The sequence below is a fragment of the Crocodylus porosus genome, unplaced genomic scaffold, assembly GCF_001723895.1.
Source record: "Crocodylus porosus isolate Cpor-Errol unplaced genomic scaffold, CroPor_comp1, whole genome shotgun sequence".
In the NCBI taxonomy this organism is placed as follows: Eukaryota; Metazoa; Chordata; order Crocodylia; family Crocodylidae; genus Crocodylus; species Crocodylus porosus.
Window position 1 is genome coordinate 4,563,306 of NW_017728936.1, and position 9,437 is coordinate 4,572,742.

Sequence of the window (9,437 nt, forward strand, 5' to 3'; positions counted from 1 at the left end):
TCTGCCACAGCAGTTTACAACAGTCATTTACATTTGCAGATGGCTGGCGCACACCTCTAGAAAGATTAGAGCTCACCTCCGAACCATAACTTCGGGAGGGAGAGTCACATTCTTTCCCATGTTAACCACTATGAACCAGAGGACTGAACAATGACCTTGAAACCCATCCAACAACCACACTGGTTAGTGTAGAGCCCAATAAAGCCACCCAGTGAATAAGGCCTGCTCAGGTTTTAAAGAGTCTGTTTCTCAAGACTACTCTGGGAGAGAGAGTGGGACATGGAAGAATTGGGATCTAATTTCTGAAGTAAAAACACCCCCCAAAAGCCATTCCTAATGAAAATGCACAGGAGAAGAGTAGCTGTTGAAATGTACTCTGCAAACCCTGCTATCCTCCCTCTTCTACCACAGCCTGATGGTATTTGTATTGGCAGCACCTTCTGATGCAAATGCCATAAACTATGCCACCCACCACCAACTGACCCTAGAGTCGTACAACTGGCATCCCGCAGTACAGACATCTTCTAGTCACGTAACAGATTTATGAATGAAATGAAAGATTAGACCCCTTCTGTTCTCAACTCCTGCTGCTGCCTAGGAAGGGAGATAAATGGACTCAGACAACAGGGTTTTTGTTAAATCAGACCAGGGGCACACCAGGAGTTTAACAGCCTGCTTATTTTTACTAGCTTCTAGAAAACAGGCATTTTGTACTCCTTTTCAGCAGACGGAGTACAAAATCCACTTTTCACTCTAAAGCAATTCCAAATTTTGCAAGGCAATGGAGATTTGTTGCAACATTTCAGGCCAAGGGTCCAAGCAGCAGCTAGACATGGAGATTTTGAAGCATCTCCGCCCAAGCGCTTCTTTCCTAGCAGACACCGATCTTTTTAGCAAGACCAGTGGCCTTGCAGACCCAACCCTCCAAACACTTGCATACTACTGCACATCCAGTTTGTCCCCATTGCCTGCAGATGTTTATTAGGTACATAAACAGGAGTGTGCTTAAAGCTAGTAATCATGGATTTGACTGGGCCACAATGCACTGGTCGCCCTGTTAACATCCATAGTCCAGTGACTGAACAATGCCGGGTATAAATGTTTCTGATCTTGCTATGCCTTTGACCAAGTCCCAAGACTGTTTTAGTTTTCAATTTACTTGCAGCGGACAAGCGGCTGCTCTGTCCAGAGTTGGCTGGTACAAACCAACGAACTGCTATTTATAGCAGATCCTATTTGCCATTACACACGAGATAGGCCATAGGCCCAAAAATGAAATCAGTACCAAAAACAAACTGGAACTCCAGGTCCCAGCTCGGCTCCAGACCCTGAGGAATGGAGACAGTTTAAAAGCAGGGGCGGGCAATTATTTTGGGCAAAGGGCCACTTACTGAGTTTTGCCAAGCCATCGAGGGCCACATAACAGGCAGCCAGGAGCAGATGAATATTAATTTTCCTCAATTTTTGAGGGGCCCCGCAAGCTGGCCAATGGCCTGGCGGGCTGCATCCGGCCTGCATTTTGCCTGCCCCTGGCTTAAAGTGAAGTCATTTCCAGTGTCGTTTCTTCTCAGGCTAAGGAGTCAGGCTTGAAGATGTCCCCCTCCTTCCCCTTTCCCCCTCACTTGACTACTCTGTCCTCTAGGAGGGGGGGGGCACAAGAGATGGCAAGCCTTGAGGAAGAGAAACACCACATGCTTTGCTTCTCACTATTCCAGAGCAGTGAAGAGCCAGGTCAAAGGAACAGTATTGTTGCTTAGGAAAAAGGGTTGGACAAAGTCAGCAAGGTCCCTTGTGGGGACAGTCCGACAGGACCACAGGCATCAGTGCAATAGGTCCAGGGAGAAGATTTCTTCCCTACCCCAGCCCAGTGCTGGGGAGGAGCATACATCTCATGTCTAGGAGGTCAGAGTGCTGCCCACATGCCTTAGCTGAACAAGGTCAGCTCTCATGGAACAAAGCTCTTTTATAGCACTCTCACGAGGCATCAGATAAATCATGCATGACAGCAAGATCCAGGTTTATGTATTTCATCCATCACTGTAGCACTCCTTTCCAGGAGACCAAACAGAGGTCCATATCCTACAGTCCATCAGCGAATGGATATAAGATCAAGTCCTCTTACAGGGAGGATACCAGAGAATACATTTGATCGGGCTATATGGAAAATTTGGAAATAGATGAATCCAAAACAAACATCAGACTGAGGAATCACCAATGACTAAAAGAAGGCTTCCTTTTTTTTTTTTTTTTTTAAATAGAAAACCAACTCTGGAAAGTCCTGAGCCTCCTTACTTACAACATTCTCTGTTCCCTTAAACCAGGGTGTTTTCCCACTTGCTGTATAAATGGGAGGAGAGGACTTGCCCCAAGTATTACAAATCAAAAGCCCCCATAGAACTCTTACCCTCCCTCCAGCTTCCTGGTGAGGAAGACAAGTTCCTTCTAAGACTGAGACTTCTTCAAAAAACAAAAAGAGAAGTTCCCAAACCCACTGAACTACCAAAGTCACAACGCTGTGATTATACACAACTTCAAAATGCCAAATCCCTGGAGTACTAGACCAACATGTCCAAGAGTCTGCAAACAGAGACCCGTTTACTCCTCCTACAGAAAGATACCATGAAGGTTCCCAGTTGCTGAGATCATGGTAGCCCAGTGAATTAGGAACTGCATAATGGCATAATGGCATACTACATAGGTAAAACACAGTAAACCACTGGGCTGGACCGGCTTGGAAAGGGACAAATAGCAGAAGTCCAAGATAACGATAAGAAGTCCCCACAACTCCCTCCCCCTTCTCTATATACTTCCCCAACTATTGTTATGGCACCGTAAGAACTGATACAGCTTTGGAGACATCCCCTACCTGCCTGGCTAGGGGTCAGCTGCTCACAGGGCTAGCCTGTCAGTTCCCATTATTCCGCAGTGGTGCAATAAGCCCATGTGCACGTAAACGCATTATTAATCAAACTCCTTTTTCTAACTTTGGGTGAAAGAATTTGTATCCGAGTACAACCAAGACACAATCCTCAACTCAAATGTAAAGCTTCCACCTCTTGCTGCAGTAAAGAGTTTACTATGAACAACCAACAGACTTACAGGAGCACGGTTATAGCTGAGACTTACACAGTTTAAGTCTCAGATGCCGTAATAGGCAGCCAAATCCACTGCCTTATGGCTTATAAGCTTAAGTAGCTCTATCTGGTCTCATCCTGGCACCAGTGGTTTCCTTCAGGACACAGGACTTAACACGTGCTGTAGGAATTTAAATGGACTAGACATTAAGGAAAACCAAAACCAGAACCCCTTCCAGTTGGTGATCAGGCTGCCAAGCAGACCCAAGGATTCAGAATCAGGTGACAGAAGAGCAATTAGAGCCAAAAAAAATGTGAGAGGGGATGCAAAATGAATGCTGGCATGAACATATGCTATACTGCATAAAAACAGGACGTAGTACTTGGCCTGCGCTTGGCTTGGAGGACTTGGCAGTCATTAGAACAGGCCAGTCTCAGCACACTCCTTTGAGGAAGGCTCTTTCAAATACAAGCTCACTAGGTGCACACTGGAGGAACTGAGTGCCTGCAGATGCAGGGTACCGCCTGGATAGGCAGAAATATCTAGGAAGAAAAACATCCGTTCAAAACAGCTTCTGCATGAGCACGAACCTTTCCCAACCCAGTCACACGGCTCCTGCAACCCAAGGCCACGCTGCGTTTAAATACTTCTTGCCATCGGTGATTATTTTTGCTGTCTTTTTGGCTTACAGCCTCAGCGCTAGGGAAAGGTATCTTTCCTTTCTGGATTGTTCAAATAGTTCACATATCAGTGGAGTGCTGTTGCCATAGCTACTTGAAGGTTCAAAACCTTAATTCACAGCTGAACAAACACCCTAAGCACTTGCTCAAAAAAAGTTAATTTCATCACTTCACAGATCACACAGGTGGTTCAATAAGTTAATGAACTTGGGTGATATGTAAAGGTTGGCTTAAACGCAGTCTTCCGCTCCTAGCAACAGTCTTCACAGACATGGCTTGAGTGATGGGCTCCTGTTTATCGCTAGTTACACTGAACCCCCAGATTCAGAGAAGCTAACTAGTTATCTCAGCTTTGGCAACTCATCCATATTGAGATTGGATTTACTAATTAGATCCACAGTAAAGTGTCACTGTCTACATGTGCACCAGTATTAGGGCACTGTAAATTAACTAACTGACTGTCCCTGACGGTATTAGCTTACGGTGAAGTGATTTACTCCACCGAAACGCATACGTAGGTGGTGACTGGGGCTCAAAAGGTACTGAAGTGCAGGGGCTACCAGCCACCTAGGCCTACAACGTAGCATCTTTGTGCCCTAGCTAGTCCCTCCGCTGCCACCACCCAGAGCCCAGGGCTCACCCTCTGGGCATCCTGCCAGCCCAAGGCCGATCCACCCTGGCTCAAACCACTGTGGTCCTAGGTGCACGTGTACAGTGCACCTGGGAGCAGTCTTCTCTGGCATGAAGTATGCCAGAGTTAATCATGTCACCTTAATGACACATGTAGATGCACTCAATGAGAACAAGAATGCCTTCAACAGAAATACCAGCAAACATAATTTAAGAAAAATTCACCAGTTCTGCTTTCTGTACTGGAGAGCAAATTGAAAACACATTTTCCTCAAGGCTTCCTTACGTTAAAAGGCAGCATCCATTTTTATTAGTACCGGTAACTCACTTAGTAGATCTTCCAAAGAGCAGGCAGCTTTCACAAAGAAAGGCAAGCCATGCAGCGAGCTTGGTCCAGTCTTACACAGCCTGGGAGAAAATTTAATTACTGTTCTCCCACTAGGAGAACAGAACGAAGAATCTGTAACACACGACTTATGCAAATCTTTCCGATAAGGTGGGGCTAACAGCTGTTCTCACCCATACAGCTTGCTGTCTAGTTTCTGATATATTTTGGAAAAGATTTCTCTTCCCTTTTCCATATAGCTGTATAACCCACTTTTAAAAGCATTTCCAATTAGCTTTCTACATGTTCAGTCCATAACAACTACCAGCATCTCTGACTGGTCAATTTTGCTCAAGTCCATGGATTTAGTTTCTTGATATTCCTATGAACCGAGCTAAACATCATTATATCCATTTTACAGTCCAGGACCTAGAAGCTCAGAGGCAAACAGTTGGATTAATGGGCAGTCAAGAAGGCAGGGGCAGAGCCAGAAACAAATATTTCCCCTAAACCCCATGCATTAGAGCAGCCATACAAAAGCAGCCATCTCTTCCAGTTCAACTTCAGTATCCATAAACTGACAAATTATTCCATCAGGCTGACATACAAGTTAGTTTGCAATAAGTGCTTTATACGTTATAAGATCAAACAGCTGAGAAAGGCATGAGCTCTTCAAGTGTGCGTTATGAAGAATAACCTGCCCCCACAGGGGCAAAGTCTCTTCCCAGCCTGTCACTTAATGGTTGATTTATAACCCTGAAGCAGAAAGGGTTTAGAGCTCTAATGGACAAGTGGATGTTGACATAGATACCCACTCCTCTGACTCCATCTAAACTCTTCCTCATTCAAGGCACTGGTGCCAGCCGGTTAATTAGGTAATGCGTAAAACTAGTTTGTCTACATTAAATTTTAAAATGTTTTGTTCTGGAATTTCAGCAAGGACCTTTATGAGAACCAGCACATGGGGTGCCTAGTAGGGGTGTGCGAAACGGGCCGTAATCGATTCAGATTTGGCCTGAAAAATCGGGGACAGGGATTAGATTAATTGATTCGGATCAGTGTTCTGATTTGATTCCGCTGAATCCAACTCTGAAGATTTGATGCCAATTTAGAGAATCAGAGATTTGGCCATAGATGCAGCTTCATATGTTTTTCTACATACTTTGAGGTACCAGGTACGGCTCACGAATGCTGCGATGGCCGGGCGGATAGAGCGTCCCACAGGAGGATGATCCCCCCCCTCCCCCCGTATGCTTGGCAGTGGACCCACTTCCAGGTCCGCTGCTGAGTGCACTGGGGGCCTCTCCTGGCACGGTGATCAGTCGTGGGGGGACCCCAGGTGCCCTCCCCAGACTTAGGAGGCACCAGTCACCAAGCTGGGGGAGGGGGAGGGCCCTGCGTGCTTCCTGGCCAACCTGGAAGTGGACTGAAGTGCTTCTGGTCCACTTCCAGGTCTGCCACCGAGCATGTTGGGGACCACCCCCCACTCCACCCGCCCCACCAGCTCAGCCTTCACAAGCCACCCGGCACCTTGAGGTATGTAGAAAAACCATTTAAACCTGTGCCTATGTCTGAATTGGCAAAGCTTTCCAAATCTCTACGAATCGATTCAGAGAGATCAAAGGGTCTCCGGATTTGATTTGGAAATGTAGTCGCTGAATCGGGCCAAATCGAATCAGGGACCGAAGCTTTGCACAGCCCTACTGCCTAGTCAATAACCGCTGCAGAGTAACTCTATCGTATTCCTTTGCTGCATGAAAAAAGCCCTGAGCTGCTCACACCTCCAAATCATTTGTTTCCATTCTCAGGTCCTTTCTAGTTCTGTCAAATCCCCAGGTAGGTAAACAGAAATAAAAACACTGTTCACAATCGCACACATGCTTTCGATCCCTCTATTACTTTCTGATGAGTATCACACTTCAGTAGCCTACACTTCAGAACTGCTTTCCAACAGCCTCCATTTCAGGCCTAAAAGACACTTAGATGTTACTAGCTTCTTTCTGGCGGAGGAAAGTATCAGGGACCGAATCTTTTCAGACGCACAGAAGTGGGTAAGATGGAACAGAAAAAGAATCCTGATAAAACTGACGTATTCCTAAAGACTGGAAGTTAGCGTGCTTCATGCCACTTCCACCACTTTGGTAGAAGCAACGTCCTCTTCAACCCAACGCGTTGGCGTTACACAGCTGAAGGGAGACAGTCGGTGCTGCTCACACAGGGACTGCAAAGGGCAGCTTTTGGGTGTGCTGTTACAAAACAAGCCTTTCAAACCCTTCCCCTAATCATCTTGTTCTTTAAAGAGACAGTTTAATCAATCTTCCAACAGCATCATTAATTTAAAATGAAATGAAATGGGAGCCTCACGAAGTGCCGTAGAGACCCAGGTGGAGACTGAAAAGCTGCAGCAGCCTGATTTCACTCTTTTATTCACATGTTACACCTTGGCAGAAAAGGGAAAGGTTTTATAAACAGGAATTGGCCTTTTGCATGTTTTGCAGTTGCCAGCAGGGCTCAGCTGCAGGAAATTATTCCGATTCCCAGGGCCAGGAAAGGGTGGAAGAATCAGCAGCTTGGGAGATCTCCACATGGAGCTGACACCCATTTCAGCCAGCTGTAATTTGCAGATGTGCTTTTGCTCCCTCACTACTGGATGCCTCTGGCAGCAAATACTTCAAGCTGCAATGAATGCCACTGCCACCCATGCTCCCTTTCCAGGGAAAGGGTCAAGAGAGGGTAGGAAATTCTGATCCCCAGGACAAACAGAGATAAGATATCCAACAGCATGAGCTCTCCTCAGGGGAACAAGCATGGCATCACTCCTCATTAAAAAGCTTTCTTTTTTCATCTTTTGGCCTCTGGCAAAATGGCAGAGGTCTCCGGCCTTTTTAGGTTGGAGATCACTTTTGGAATTTAAAAGGAACCAAAGATCCATCTGCCCCTCCCCCAACCGCAGATTGAGGCCCCAGCCCTAGCCTCGCTCCCTTCCTCACCACTGGGGCCTCAATCTTCCCCCCACAATAGCAGGGAGGTAGGGAATGGGGCAGGGGCAGGGGCAGGGGCAGGCCCTGCACAGCCGACGTGGGATGGGACAGGGTCGCAAGTGGCTCATCCAGGGAGTGCAGGGATGGCGGGGGGGGCGTGTGCCCCTGGATCTGCTGGTGGGGTGGGACAGGGCAGTGCCAGTTCTTCCCAGCTGGGCTGTGGCAGCAGCACTGGGAGCAAGGGCATTGGGGGGGGGTGGGAGGGGGTTGACATAGCCACGCCAACCACTGCTCCCAGCGCTGACACCACCCACCCCGAGCACAAACATGGGCCAGGCCCAGTGAGAACAGCCTGGTGCAGCCTTCCAGCTGCAGCCTGCCCTCCCCTCACTCCTGTCAGCCCCGCCCCCCCAAGTCTGGCGGGGTGTGGGGGGGACGAGACACAGGCTGCACCCGGCTGTTCTCGCAGGGCCTGGCCCGGCCCACGCTCACGCTTCATACAGGCAGTACCGGGACTGATGGTTAGGCCTCCCCCCCAGGGTGGCTTCACTCTCAGTGTCACCACAGCCTGGCCACGAGCCAGTGGCACGCTGGCTCCAGCCCACCCTGCCCCACGTGCAGATTCAGGGGCATGCGCCTCTCCATGCTCTCCCGGGCTGCGTGCCCCCCTCCCCACACCTCCCTGACAAGCTGTTCACAGCTCTGTCCCCTGCCCCACACCAACTGTGCAGGGCCTACACCTGGCCCCTGCCCCATTCCCTACTTTGGAGCTGCTGTAGCTGCCAGTGCTGCCCTCTGTTGCAGGGACACATGCCCCCCCCCCCGCTGTGCACAGACGGGAGGCAGCTGCCACTGCAGGCTGGGCTTTATGCCCTGGGCCCTATTGCATGCGTCACCTGGGCCTCCACCCCATCCCTCCCCCACTGACTGACCTGCTGGGCTGGGGAGAGGGGAAGGGGTATGCATGCACTCAGCCCCCCCAACCCAGGATCAAATTCAAGAGGCTTGACCACTTGGTGACCACTGCTCTATGGTAATTCCCAAACTAAGCCCACCTTCTGAATGTCTTCCAAGTGAAGTTCCATTAGTCTAAAGTCACCTACCTACATAGTAATGAAGTTTGATGTCAAACTTCAGTTTCACACGCAAATTACTTATGTTAATGAGAAGATGTTGTCTGCACTACTTCGTATAGATTATATTCCTTTAAGCCCAGACGGTGCAAACAGGAAGTATGAGAACGAGCAGTAATGTAAAGGGCTTTTATATAGCTATATTACTAGCACTTCATATCAGTGAGGCATGTAGTTAGACGGACATGAAATCTTTCAATCTCCAGCGGTCTCTTGAAGATGAGGTGTGATGTGGACGTAGTCACAGCATGACTAGCTCTACCGCCAGCCTGTGTTTGACAAAGCACAGATAAAAATGTCAAACAAGGGGACTTTCAATTTAGGTTAATCTATGAAAGTGCCCATCTACCCTACCCATTGCTCTGGCCATGTTTCAAATGCCCCCACTATTCAGAAAATGATTTCTATAACTGTACCAGTGGAAAGTAAAACCTTCTGAGGCCTTTGTCTTTTCCATGGGCTTCAATGTACAGAGAGTTTAGGGAGTGTGGGAAAAGGCAAAGAGAGTATTAGTTCCTTTTTTACATTTAAAATGTCAGACTTTGCAGGCAGGTCTGAGAATTTCTTCATCTTGATAGTAAGGTCACTGGAGTTTCCCCTTTGGGAAAGTTAT